Source organism: Meles meles, chromosome 18 (genome assembly GCF_922984935.1).
Source record: "Meles meles chromosome 18, mMelMel3.1 paternal haplotype, whole genome shotgun sequence".
Lineage (NCBI taxonomy): Eukaryota > Metazoa > Chordata > Mammalia > Carnivora > Mustelidae > Meles > Meles meles.
This window is the reverse complement of record NC_060083.1, coordinates 41607737-41618551: the sequence shown is the minus strand read 5'-3', so window position 1 is coordinate 41618551 and position 10815 is coordinate 41607737. Positions and strand designations below refer to the sequence as shown.

The following is a 10815-nucleotide window of genomic DNA, read 5'->3' as shown; positions in this document are numbered from 1 at the left end:
TTGCTTAGGTCGTGTAGACATCACCTAGAATGCTTTATAAAGAACTGTAATATGATGCTTTGGAATGTGCAGATAGAAGTCACATTTTTTACCACCTTATGGCATAGAACATTATATTTTGTTGATGTTTTACATGAACTAACAGATCAAAAACTAAAGGAAGTGTGTGTGTATATATATATTCATACGTATATAAGTATGTATATTTCTATACATACAAACACACACACATACATACACATTTCCTTCTTTAAGACAAAAGTCTATAAATAGAGGAAAGTATATGTTGTCTTAATACAATTAAGTCATCTTTTATTCCTTCCTGGAGATTAGAGTATAATGTTGCAAATAAGGGAGAATATAAAATGAAAGAAAGTACCCATTCTGCTGCCAGAACAATCTTCACAAATAATTCGCACTTCTTCCTAAAGCTTTCCTCTCTCTCTTAAAGAGCGGGGCTTGAGGGAACCTGGAAGCAGCGTGCATAGGGAGGGCAGCCCTGAGAGTGGGGTTTCACTCCAGTAAATGCATTCCAAAGATGCTCCGGGACTATTTCAGTCTGACTAGCATTTACCCACCACTTTTACTATTAAAATAGAAATAAACAGTGTCTCACGGGGTTGAAATCATGCTGGGGCCCTCGTGGATCTCCCATTTTCTTCTCCTTGGGTTTGACCATTTTATTTCTGCTGAAGATGTACTCATTCCTACTGGACTTCTTAAAGGATGGCTTTCTTTTTCTAAGCCTTTGACTTAACTCACCTCTGCAGCTGAGGAAGGAAAGGAACACTAGAAAATATGGAAATTACCCACAGAAATGGGGTGTAAATTGTGTAATTTGTGGGAAATTCTCAAGTATTTGGCAAGAGTTTAATAAGATAGAGGAAGAGTGAAAATTTGGGGAAAAATATAAATTGTGATAAAAGACTTTACTATATTTCAGTAACAAAGGCACTTACCTTCATTTTTGAAATATTGGAAGTTAACTACCTTTCCATGATGAATCGTCCAACCATAATTTCATCGATGGCAGAAATTTTTTTCTCCAGAGTTTAGTATTTGCATATTCATGCAGAAACAAAGTTCTTGCTTTTCTCCTGGTTTCATTTTCTTCCTCTCATTTTAAGAATTCGCCCACAACTAAATTATAAGAATTAAAAATTGGCAAAGACCAGAATACAAAATAATACCTTGATTTTTAGCATTTTCTTCCCCCCTCACTCTTTTTCCTGTACATGCTCTGGAAAGCCTAATCCATATATTTATCAAAACACTGGTGATTCCAAATTGACAGTATACCCATTAGATTATTTGGGGCAGGGAAAGAAGGGTAGAGGAAAAAGTAAAAATTTTAATATATACTGAATATTTTTAGTATTTTGTTCAATAGATATTTTCATTCTCTTAGAGAAAGAAATTTGGCCTTGTGAAGTTTCCTTGAATTATCCAAGTCCCCACAGTGGTTTACGAAAGAAGCATGGTTTAACTTTACACGTTTTTGACCCAGGTTTTAAATCTCCTGTACACTTGAACTGACGTGACTGCTACTATAAAATTTTTTTACATGTATTATTATATTATCCTGGATAATTGTGAGATTATCCCTCCTCCAAAATTTGGAATATAAAAAATTGGATTCATTCTTTGGGTGCAGTAGATAAATGATACTGTCTCACTACCAATAAAAATAAACTGACTTCATTCAGTTATCAATAGATAAAAACACCGAAACCAAACTTGCAATTTCCTCAGTTTAGCAGCCTGGTTTTTTTGTTTTGTTTTGTTTTTGTTTTCCAAATGGAGTCAGGAATAAAGTGTGATATCAAATGTTTAATTGGGAGATTAATTTGCAAAAGTGCATTTGTTGTCACTGGTGTCAATGTTTTATTGACAGAATAGACGCTCATAGTACCACCAAACAAGGAGTATTAGCAAAACGCATAGCCTGAAATTACTAAGAGCTTGTCCACTTATGACTAACTTTAGAACAGTCATAACATAACAATGTGAGCTGCTAACAGGTCAGATAATTTATCCTATATCTTTTCCTAAATTAGAAGACTGACCTAGTCATCTAGCTCTTTTATTCCTTTTAAGAGTGATTCCCTCAATCTCCTTTCATTTGAAGCTGATTTTTACCTCTCTTAGAAAGTGAGCCCATGGCTACATCATTATATTTATCGTACTGTTGTTTCTAGACACATACACACCATACTAATAAACTGAGGACACTTCTTTTCTTAGAAACGAATTTAAAGTTTATATCTTGTGATAAATACTCTGTGCCTTAAGAAACCATGGAACATCTATCCTTAACACTTTTTTTTGATAATTCCTTCTCATGCCCTTCTGATCCCTCAACTTCTTTATCATATTCACAATGCAGGCCACAAATTACTGTATTCGGGAAGCTGCTTAATCATTCCAGAAGTTCAAGTGGTTGCTTATCAGGCTGCTCTCCACAGCATGAACAATAGACACCTGACTTCACACTTTCCCCGTCCTTTGACGACTTAGTTCATGCTTCCCATTCTTCCAACAAGAACAAAGATTTTTATTGCCAGGATAGTCATCCACCTTCAGTGGAGATTAGAGCAAGCATGAGGTGTGCAGGGAAAGATGCAACCGGAAGAACCATCTTATGTTAATAAAAACAAACCTTTATCTCTTTGTGTGATTATTACTTGAGAGTCAGTTTCTTTAAGTGAATAGGACAGTACTCAATTATATGATTACAGATGCCTTTTCAGTTCTACTAGCAGATAGCAGTGAAACCTGTAGGAAATCAGGTCATGGACATATGCTCCTTGGTTTATTGAAGCATCACTAAGATAGGAAAGATGACCCAAAAGACATCTGTATTTGATAGTCTTCTCTAAGTTAAAATAAAAAGTGCTGAAGTACCAAGAACACAGTTTTTTTCATCAAGAGAGCAAATATAATTCCAGAATATTCTTCAAGTAAACAGAGACCAAAAAAAAAAAGATAGTTTAGCCCTCGAAAGGCTTTCTTGCAGATATGTACAAAATTGAAAAATATGCATTGTTATTTTTAAAGTATTGTATTTATGGCAAAATGACTTTGATACCTTAATATAATATTTGCTAAATTTTATTTAATTTGTTATTTATTCATATTAATAAAATTTAAGTTAGAAACATTCTGACTTATATAGTGTTTGTTATTATGCCAGTCATTGAGTATAATTCCTTTATTTCTTATGGAGGAAATTTTTTTTTTTTAAGATTTTTTTAAACTTACTTATTTCACAGACAGAGATCACAAGTAGGTGGAGAGGCAGGCAGAGACAGAGAAGGAAGTAGGCTCCCTGCTGAGCAGAGAGCCCAGGGTTGAATCCCACGACCCTGGGATGACGACCTGACTGAAGATAGAGGCTTTAACCCACTGAGCCACCTAGGGGCCCCAGGAACTTCTTTTTATTTAAGCTGTTAGTTGTAGCTCCACCATGATCAAAACAGAAAACATCCTAATATTATGTTGCAGGTAGCTATATATCTATGTTTATTTATGCTTAGTATTACAGTACATAAGTTAATTAGTTAATTTCATTTACTAGCAACAACTCATAAATTGAACAATAATCTATAAGTAGAACAGTGTTTTGTATTATTCTCGTATTTAATTCAGAGACCAAATTCCCAAGCAATTAATGTTCCAAATACTACAATTACCATAGTTTAACATCAGTTTCAAAAAACAAAGTGTGTAAGTAAGTATTGTGGATTACCTGCAATTTCCCATGACCACAAGCTCTCTTTTTCTAAGAACAAAGAAGTTCTTAAATATGTCTAAATGTATCTGGCTTTGCATCTTTGAGTTCATAATGGAAGTTGTGACAATAGTTTTTTCTGTTTCCTCTTTTATATATGATTTTGGTTTTTTGTTTAAAATAGATGGGAGCAAAACTAACTTAGAATAGGTCATTCTAGGTTTAGCAAAATTTGGAGTGTCATAAAGCCAAATCATGTAATTTACAATTTTCCACTTCAACTATGCCAAGTCTTTTCTTAAAGGAAATTCTTTTTTTGAGTAATTTAAAATTAAAATGATACTTTTAGGGGATTTGAAGTCTGAATAATGCTAATCTTAAGCCCTTTAAAAGCAAACACATTTTCTGAAATTTAATAAATCATGTCATGCCAAGTTGCAAACTCAGAAAGTTTTGGATTTGATTCTGTATACCTAGAATGAGTCTTAGGTGGCTCAAAACTTAGTAACATTTATCTTTCCATCATTTAAACATTTCCCAAAATATATCCTCTTTCTCCTGAAATAAAATACATCACTTCCCCATAAAAATCTCTGTTTCTTGTCGGGAAAGCAGGAATTAATGTAATGCCACATTAATTTTTTCTAAGTAACCTACAATTATTCAGAGATGTTTTTATTGCATCGATGTGGGCCAAGTACAATACCTACTCTATAGTACAGGATTGCCATATGACAGATTTGTAAAATTTATACACCTTCATATTACAGAAGTAACTTTCTTCCGTTTTTTATTATGTATGAGAATGCTCATATACACCACTATACAGATAGTTTAAATGTGAAATTAAAAAAAAATATCGAAATGATGAACACCATAAAACTCTGTTATAAATTGGCATATTATAGCATGGATATAGGCACAAAGTCCTAAAATTTCTTCCAAAACATAATCACTTACTTTTTAAAACCATAATATTTCACAAGTAATACGGGCACTCTTTCTACGTCCTTTCATTACATGCAATACCTGTGATATGTATCAATGGGGTACAACTGAAACCGCCTGCTTGTTTTCACTGAATTGTTTAGTGGTTCCAGCTATGCATGTGTACAAGCTAAAGAGCCTTGACCTCATAAAAGTCTTCAGAGCGAACTTGGTTAGAGACTAAACCTTAAAGATCCGTACTACTATAATTAACTGTGTAACTTGGACCCCTCCAAAACACTGACATTCTCCTTGAAGTAGAGAAAATTTTAGTTTGAAACACGAAGTTACGCCAAAGAGTCAGAGGAATGTTTTAGTGTCATGTCAAGGACTCCCCAGATAACTGAAGATCATCCCTGAATATATATTTATATATTTTTAAAGATTTTATTTATTTATTTGCCAGACAGAGATCACAAGTAGGCAGAGAGGCAGGCAGAGAGAGGGGGAAGCAGACTCCCCACTGAGCAGAGACCCCGATGTGGGGCTTGATCCCAGGACCCCGAAATCATGAGCAGAAGGAAGAGGGTCAACCTACTGAGCCACCCAGGTGCCCCCATCCCTGAATATATTAATGTTCAGACCCATGCCTCCTACATCAGTGTAGTGTTTGTCAAATCGCCTCTTGCTGTTACATGCCACCGCATAGCATTGCTTTTGTTAATATCCCCTAAACAACTTGGGCAAATTGTCACTGCCAAATGTTTGGAGTAAGTAAATACTGTCATTTTCTCCTGGCAGTGTGGTTGGTGGTGCCAAAAAAAAGTTTTGCAGTTGAGTTTTTATTATAAAAATGTCATGTGGAGAGAGCAGAAAAGTGAACTACTGGTAAACTGTTAAAAGTTTGTTCCAGGGGCGCCTGGGTGGCTCAGTGGGTTAAAGCCTCTGCCTTCAGCTCAGGTCATGATCCCAGGGTCCTGGGATCCAGTCCCGCATTGGGCTCTCGGCAGGGAGCCTGCTTCCTCCTCTCTCTGCCTGCCTCTCTGCCTACTTGTGATCTCTGTCTGTCAAATAAATAAAACCTTTAAAAAAAAAAAAAAGTTTGTTCCATAAGAATTTTGCTCTCAAAGGTGTGGTTTCCAATGATAATGCATCCTAGAATTATAGAATTTAAAATGGAAAGAGAAATTTTAAAATTAAAACTAAGTTAAAATTTAATAAATAATAACATAATATATAAGTAACAATTTTCTAGTCCAACTCTTTCATTTGTCAGAATAAACAGAAGCCCTGAAGGTTAAGTGACTTATTGAAGGTCGTTCATTACCAAGACAATGCTTCTAGAGCAGTGTTTTTCCTTGGCCAGAATTTTAAAATGCAAGTTTCCATTTTAATTGGATCATATGTTGTAGTGCCTCTATTTTACTTTTTTTTAAGACATGGAAATTGATACAATATCATAAATCAAAACTCTCAAGTTAATCTTTCTCCTTGTTTATTTGTAAGCTAGAAAGGAAAATCAAATGTAGAACAATTATGATGGACTTTTCAAGGGAACAGGAACCACAGATTTGGGGCCCACATCTACTCTGGATTCCACAATATATGGTTCCTTCAACCCTAATCGGGCTCCCTCAAAAAAAAATATATATGTCGAAAGTTTTTGTTTGTTTTTTTCCCCAGACGAGGAACATTTGACAATATAAAAGACATTTATTTGGGAGTAAGAGACAGATTCCTCCCCCCTGCCCAATAACAAGTAAGATGAGGTATAGCTACCCCATTTCAACAATTTATAATTCAGCCAGTCACAAAGAATGAGGACTATATATATAACCATTTCTCTCTTGAAATGAGAAGCTGGGCCACAAATGGTATGGAGTGGAAAAAAAAATATGATAAATCTTAAAAATTCAAACGACAATTTCCTTCTTGCTGGGGACCAAGACGAGGGCCACCACACAGGTTCACACTGCGGTCTGTAAAGACAGTGTCAAAGTGACTACTTCAGAGATGAAGATAGCCGATGTGCTCTTGAACTTACAAGGGGCCCCCTGCCTGTGAGAGGGAAAGGAAAGAACATATTTTAGCATCATCTGTTGCATTTACACCTAAAGAAAGGCTGTCACGATGAGTATATGAGCAATTCTCCATGGTAACTTTAATGAGTCTACATTTCAGCTCGGTGTCCTCAACACCTTCTATCCACAGTTCGAACGCACACAGCATCTGCCAGGCGTGCCCACGAATTCCTGAGGTCCCCGCGGAGGGCCTCTGCCTCGGAGCTCAAAAAGCCCCTTGCTCGACAGTGGTTAACCATATCCGGAAGGCTCTGGAAGAGGTCTGCCGGGTAGCAGGACCGGTGCTGCTGCTAAGAGGCCTCTGGTTGGACTGGAGACCAGGAGCTGCAGGAAACCCAGAAACAGGGCTCAGATGGGAATACCCAGGGCGTTCTCAGCAACCCATATTGGCTACGGATGAACAAATGAATATGTTCCTCTCTCCTCGCCACCAAACCCCACAGCTGGGAAAGAATGGACGTCTTCCCCCAGACCCCACACCCAAGTACATTTCATTAGCTACTTCACCTTCCGGTGAAAATGAGTCAGTAATTAATTAACACAACTATGAGAGCTTAATTGCAAACCACTCTGCCGACATATAAAGATGTGTTTTACCTTTAATTACCAAGTGGGGGAGTGGGGTGGGGTGGGGTGGGGTGGGAACAACAGACAGCTTGGAGTCCAAGCACCTACTAGGAGATAATAGTCCACCCCCCCTTGCGCACCCCTCCCAACCCATTCTTTCCAAAAATGCTTTGCATTGTGGGTTTTATGTTTCATTGTAAAAGCTCATTATTTTAAATTAGGTCTCAAAGAAAGAAGTTGGCATTTCTTATTCTTTGCAGAGTGGTCTGAGAAAGGCTATAGGAATGCATGGGGGGTGGGGTGGGGATAGGATAACAAGATCTCTTTCAATTTTGTTTTTGAATCAATACCCGAAATAACGACCAGAAGCAAATATCCACCGGTGCGTCAGCAAAGCAGGATGCTCCGGCGGTCAGCTTCATCCTGAGCTGGGTTCAAAGGGCTCCCCGCCGCAGCTGCAGGCCCCTAGAGCAGATAGATAATGTAGGACAGAATGACCAGGCCTATGATGGCAAAGAACATCAGGATGAAAATATCCAGCATTATGGAGTCCTTGGCTGGGGAAGCCTCTGGATTCCGGGCAAACGTGAGCTGTGAGCACAGAGGTTGCAGCCCGGGGAGAGAAATGGCTCCCTCTTCCCTCCACGGCTCCGTCTTTTCCCTTCCCCCTCCCAGGGCCGGAGACTAAGGGATGCTGCGGCTCCATCAGCAGCCTCCCACCCCCCTACTCCCCGCCCCCCAGCCAACCAATCATGAAGCCCAGCAGCGGGTAACCAAGGTACTGCTCGATTTAGAGCCGGCAGAAGCGAAGAGGCTCAGTTTCTCCCCAGGAACCCAATCCCAGCCTTTCGTATCTAAATGGAGCTGGCATGATAGGGACGGAGGAGGAGATCTGATCTCTATCCGGATCCCCCAGGAATGAATTCTCCCGGCTGCTTTCCTTCGGCCTTTGTCCTCTAACACGTTGGTGGCCAATTATCTCGGAAAAATAATGGCTGGGCGTCGGGTGGGCCATGGGCGTGTTGTAAAGGTCGCGGTGTGGAAGGACATAGACAGGGGTCTCGTGGGAGTCCCAGTTGGCCTCTCTGGGGTTGGATTCCATTACCACACACTGGTTGTAAGTTCAGCCTCCTTGCAAGTCTTGCACCGATGAGGCTCAGAGCCGGTCAGGAACTTGCCTGATGTTTCACTGGAAGGGGGGGTGTTGATGGTCCAAGATGGAAAAGGAGGCTTACACACTCTGGAGCCCATATTCCTCTCTCGCCTCCGCCCCCTTCCCGCACTGGCCCACCCTTGGTGTCCAAAATGCCCCTCAGCCCTCCCGACACTACTCAAATCCCTCTGTGTACAGTGGGAGCCCCGGAGCCTCTCCTCCAGCTACTCCGTGTCTCTTTGTGGTCCTGACCCACGTTCTTGTTCTCATCTGTGTCCATTTCCGAGATCTCCGCGCAGTGTTCGACCCAAGGAGCGCGGTGTCGACTCCCAGGCCGGTCGGTCCCTGTGCGGGGAGATAGTCTAGGTAGGAAAATCAAGTGATGCCTTCTGAGGGGAACGAGTGTTTTACTTTTTTAAACTGGGTGGTGGGTACTCAGTTCTGTCTCGTGCTGTTTTTATGTCTTTTTATATCTTAATCCCTAGTAAATTAAAAATACTCGGGGTGCCTGGGTGGCTCAGGGGGTTAAGCCTCTGCTTTCGGCTCAGGTCATGATCCCAGGGTCCTGGGATCGAGCCCCGCATCGGGCTCTCTGCTCAGTGGGGAGCCTGCTTCTCCCTCTCTCTCTGCCTGCTGCTCAGCCTCCTTGTGATCTCTCTCTCTCTGTCAAATAAATAAAATTAAAAAAAAAAAATACTCCCTGTGACATTTCAGAGGCCTCGTGTTCTCAGTTCCACCCTGAAGAGTTCTTTTGAAGGCCGCTTGGGGTGGGGTGGGGGGGGGAGTGAGGGCATTAGGGACCCCTTTCTTTTTTTCTTTCTTTTTTAAAGACTTTATTTATTTATTTGACACACAGAGAGAGATCACAAGCAGGCAGAGAGGCACAGAGGCAGGGAGGGGGGCAGGCTCCCCGCTGAGCAGAGAGCCCAATGCTGGGCTCGATCCTAGGACCCCAAGATCATGACCTGAGCTGAAGGCAGAGGCCCAAACCCCTGAGCCACCCAGGCCCCCCTAGTGACCCCTTTCCATAAGCTCTGCCAAGGGAACTGAGGCCCCTTCTAGAAGGGGGTCTAGAAACTGCTCTCACCGGCCGGTGCCCAGAAGGTAGAGCCCAGTGCTTTCTGTGAGCAGGAAGTGGGGTTGCCCCTTCCGGTCAGACTGCCCCCTCCGATGGCTCTTGTGAACGAAGCCTCCTGGGAGGGAGGACTGCAGCTCCGCAGACAAGAGGGGGCAGGCCAACAGGAGCCGGATTTGCCAACTCATGCCCCTCTGCTGGGAGAATACTAGTCGGCCTGCTCCTTCGGAGAGGGAGTGGGTGTCCATCCCATCTTTAATGTGCCCACCCCCGCCTCCAACGCTCCCTACACCTCTCCTTGCAGACCCACCTCTGTCCTCCCCATGACCAAGGTTCAGCCAATTCTGCCATGTCTCTCCCAAAGCCAGAGCGCCCTCCTGCAGAGCCCACAGTGGGAAATGTCCCTTTCCACAAGGCAGCTGGATGGCTTCCTTCTCTACCACGGTCCCTTTCCCAACCCCACAGAAGAGAGGAGGCCACCGGGCCTTCTGATGGGGGGGGGGGGGGTCAGACCCAGGGCACCTGGAGCAAAGGACAGAGTGGGAGGGCGTACAAAGATGTGAGGTGCGAAGGGCAGGGGCGCAAGGCCCACCGTGGCAAGGCAGAATGGAGTGAGGCTGCGGGTCCTGAGACCTCGGGCCCAGCAACGTGCTGTACAACTTCTACCAAATCACAGCCCCCCCTGGGCTTCAGAACCCCATCCGTGAGACGGACAGGGCGTTCGGTACTCCGCTGATGAATACTGCTTTGGGCTGGTAAGATACCTTCATCCCGTCTTATCCCACCCAGATGGTCCCTCCGTCATTTCCATCCTCACACAGCACAAAGCTCTTTCCAGATGTCAGGCAGCGGCAGAGGGCACAGTGCCCCGGGGCCGAGCTGCTGCATTAGGGCAACACAGATTTGTTGAGCAGCAATGGGGGCCTGGCCCAGGACAGACCCTGGGGCTTTAGAGGAATTAGATCCATCCCCTGCCCTGGGAGGGCACTGGCTCGTGCGGAGACAGGTGCATAACTCAGGAAGTCAGGCAGGAAGAGGGAAATAACAGCTCAGGGGTGTTTGGGAGTGTCACCAAGCTGGGCAGAGATATGCAGCCAGGAGCAGGCCGGCTGAAGAATTCTGCACAGAAGCAGGTGCCAAGACCCCATCGCAGAACCGACTGCCGCTCCAGGCCGACAGCTTTCAAACCAGTCATCCTCTCCCTGAAGGGCATCAGGGCTCTCAGGATGGTGCCGGGCTAAGGCCCCGAACACTTCGCGCGTGGGCGTGCGCACACACACAC

The 10815-nt window shown here is 42.7% G+C and overlaps 1 long non-coding RNA gene across 1 annotated transcript; it reads right to left on the bottom strand.

The window, feature by feature from the left end:
• Window positions 1–6128: 6128 nt before the first annotated feature.
• LOC123929752 lies at window positions 6129–8000 on the bottom strand. The gene is made up of 2 exons (XR_006815960.1): window positions 7656–8000; window positions 6129–7062 (listed from the first exon to the last, which is right to left on the bottom strand). It is a non-coding gene; the product is annotated as an uncharacterized LOC123929752 (long non-coding RNA).
• Between the last annotated feature and the right edge of the window lie 2815 nt (window positions 8001–10815).